Consider the following 4119-nt stretch of genomic DNA (forward strand, 5'->3'; position numbering starts at 1 on the left):
GAAGGTAATTTGTTTATTTCAAATTAACTCCATTAATTATAGAAATTGTTACAAATTAACAATTCTCCCTTTAAGCTAATATTATACACTAAGTGCTGTTCTAATTGCTGATATGCCATGATTAATGAAACAGAAGTAAAGAATAAAAGTTAAGCTATTCAAGACATTTGAATTAAAAGGATATTATTTTGCATAAGATCTTTTATGTTAAAAGGAACTAAGAGCTACTCATTTTGTGTAAAAATACTTTTTGGATTGTTCAATATAAAGAAATTGCCAGTAATCAAAGGAATAAGAAAATAGCTATTCTCTAATTTTTGTACAGCAATTCTATTTTCTCTCTAAAGGACGTATTTCCTCCTAAGTTCTTACTATTCTAGATTTTCCTCTCCTGTAGTATGGTCAACAGACCCTGATTTTCCCATATATATATATATATATATATGGGAAATTAAATATATGTATATATTTAATTAATAAGTAACAGTTTTAGAGGTCACCTTGAAATATTGAAATTAAAAGACATAGATTTTCCTCCATATTATGTCTCCATGTTATTGACGTAATATGGAGGGAATTACATAAAATTAGATAATTACATGCCTGATTGAATTCTGGAATTACCAATGTTTTTTTTTTTTTTTTTTTTTTTTTTGAGACTGAGTCTGGCTCTGTCGCCCAGGCTGGAGTGCAGTGGCCGGATCTCAGCTCACTGCAAGCTCCGCCTCCCGGGTTTACGCCATTCTCCTGCCTCAGCCTCCGGAGTAGCTGGGACCACAGGCGCCCGCCACCTCGCCCGGCTAGTTTTTTTTTTATTTTTTAGTAGAGACGGGGTTTCACCGTGTTAGCCAGGATGGTCTCGATCTCCTGACCTTGTGATCCGCCCGTCTCAGCCTCCCAAAGTGCTGGGATTACAGGCTTGAGCCACCGTGCCCGGCTAACCAATGTTTTAAATTATTTTGTATTATGAATTGACCATATTCTATTTTCCTTTACACAAATATCTAGTTAATTTACTTTGTCAATTTCTTCTCCAACTTTTACCTATATCCAACAGTTGAATTTCTAAAATTGGTAGAAATCATTCTATTAATACATTTTCTGTCATGATGATCAAAGATGTCATTATTCCACCTAATAGAAAATAAGAGAACATTTACAGAAAAATTCATTTTAATTAATTTCATTTATTAGTTTATGTTCATTTCTTTATGATATAAATAATATATAAACATATATAAATTTATGCTTAGTTTTTACAGCAGAAATATGATGCTAGATTTTTTTGTGTGGGAGATCAGTACTTGAAGGACTCTATTACTTTAAATTTTCATGCTCATTTTATTTCATTTATCCAAAAATAAAAACTCCAGTTATGCACTCTTAATTAAAGGTTAACATAAGTGGATTTTTCAAAATGTTTCTGCTTTTATTTTATTTGAGCTGACAAAATTATCTGAAAAGTGTGTACCTATTCTGTAAGGTTTCTTATTTCTTTCAGTGTTTAAGCGTTTCATTTCTTGCAGGTTAGCAGTTTTATAGCTTTTTATGTTGGTCCAGCAAAATACATTATACATTGAATTAGTTATATTATATATATTTACTTTAAAAACTATACAACTATTACTGACTTAAAAAGCTTTAAACATTAACAGTGCTAAAATCAAGATAAAATAGTCTGTTGCTAATGGTATGTTCATTGTTTTGTTAACATAACTTTTAGTGAACTTTATATTTTAACAAAATTAGCCCCAAGATGTCTTAAAGATTTAAATGTTATACATCAAACTATAAGAATCATAGAAGAAAACGTGGGAAATACCATTCTGGACATTGGCCTTGGGGAAGAGTTTATGACTAAGTCCTCAAAAGCAATTGAAGCAAAAACAAAAATTCACAAGTAGAACCCAATCAAATACAGAGGTTCTGTACAGCAAAGGAAACCGTTCACAAAGTATGCATCTGACAAAAGTCAAATATCCAGAATCTACAAGGAACTTAAACAATTGAACAAGTGAAAAAGCAAGTAAACTCATTAGAAATGGACAAAGGTCACGAACAGATATTTCTCAAAGGAAGACATACACATGGCCAACAAACATATGAAAAAATGCTCAGCATCCCTAATTATCAGATAAATGTAAATCACAATGAGACACCACCTCACACCACTCAGAATGGTGATTAGTAAAATTAAATAAATAAATACATAAAAGTAAAAGAAAAAGATGCTAGTGAACTGTGGAGAAAAGGTAACACTTATACACTGTTGCCGGGAATGTAAACTAGTTCAGCCACTGTGCAAAATCATTTGGCGATTTCTCGGAGAACTTAATACCGAACTACCATTTGATCCAGATATCCCATTACTGAGTATATACCCAAAAGAAAACAAACCATTCTACCAAAAAGGCACATGCACTCCCATGTTCATCGTACCACTATTCACAGTAGCAAAGACATGGAATCAACCTAAGTGCCCATCAACAGTGGACTGGATAAAGAGCATGTGGTACATACACACTGTGAAATACTATGCAACCATGAACAAGAATGAAATTAGGTCTTTTGCAGAAACATGGACGCACGTGGAGGCCATTATCCTAAGTGAATTAACACAGGAACAGAAAACCAAATACTGCATGTTCTCACTTATAAATGAGAGCTAAATATTGGGTACTCATGGACCTAAATATGGCAACAATGTATACTGGTGACGGCTAGAGAAGGGAGGAAGGGTAAGAGGTAAATGTTGAAAAACTACCTATTAGGTACTATGCTCAGTAGTTGGTTAATGAGATCATTCATACCTCAAACCTCAGCATCACACAGTATACCCATGTAACAAACTTGAACATATATCTTCTGAATCTAAAATAAAATTTAAAAATAAAATAAAATAATAAAATGCCAATATTGGTTTTGTATAGTTGGTTTAGCATGCTTATGCCATTCTTTAGGTGTTGAATGTAGAATATGATTGGGTAACGTAACACAGCAAATAACATTATGCAAATGTGGATAATGTCCTGAGGTAGTTTGAGCTTAATGAAGCTCTTAAGATATCCATTCCACTGCCTCATAACAATGTACAGATAGCAACATTTTTTGATCAAGTTGCAAAAGCAGATGTTAAAGAACAGTGAAATTCACAACTTTCCTAAGTTGAAGTCATTGTGCAACAAGTGAAATCTATAGAAATAGGTGATTAGGAACATTTAAACACTGTGTACATTACCATGAAATTACTTCTTAAATAAAGTGAACATTTTCTAGTAGTTTAGTGAAGTGTATTTAAGTAGAAAAATGAGTAACACAGACAGGGTAATGTCAGAAATGGATTCTTAAAGGGGTAGAAATAAAACAGTCTTAGTTTTAAGTAGCTTCTCTCAGATCCCTTTGAAATTAGTCTTTAAAACTTTCTGCCAAAAATTAATTTTTTTCTGCTAATTCATGCTATATTTAGAAGTGACTTTTAACTCTGTTGTTTAATACTTATCCTGAGAAGAAACACAGACTAGCTTTAACACAGGAAAGAGAATTCTCACAGGAATCAATGTGTATTTTTCTAAAATGTGATGAGTAAGCATCTAATGTTGAAGCAATTTTTAAAACACTTGCTAAATAAGCATATGTTACTTTATTAATTGTGAAGTGGAAAACTGATTTTACTATAAATATAAAAAAATAAAGACTTGGCTGGTTAAGCTACAAGACACTCTGTATTTCTAATATTTAAAAATCACATATTCTAAATAATTTGTGATTTTGAATGTTCAAAGTATTATGAGGTTGAACATTCTTGGCAGCTACGTATACACACTATCTTAGTTTGGTATAACTATAGGACAAATCCATGTAGTGTTATGGAACAGTGTCATATATGAATTTTAAATGAACATCTCCAAAATTAATTAGAATGAGATTTAAAATTACACCATTATAGTAATTTTCAACTTGCCCAAGAAGGACTTAAATTACAAAATACTTCGCTTTCTCTCTCCCTTATATTTAGAATATAATTAAACTGCTCATTTCTTTTATTATTATTACATACATGAATTTTGAATGTATAATTTAGGTTGTATCCAGTCCTCAGAGCTTCTTACCGGATATGGC

The sequence above is a fragment of the Macaca fascicularis genome, chromosome 1 (genome assembly GCF_037993035.2).
Source record: "Macaca fascicularis isolate 582-1 chromosome 1, T2T-MFA8v1.1".
In the NCBI taxonomy this organism is placed as follows: domain Eukaryota; kingdom Metazoa; phylum Chordata; class Mammalia; order Primates; family Cercopithecidae; genus Macaca; species Macaca fascicularis.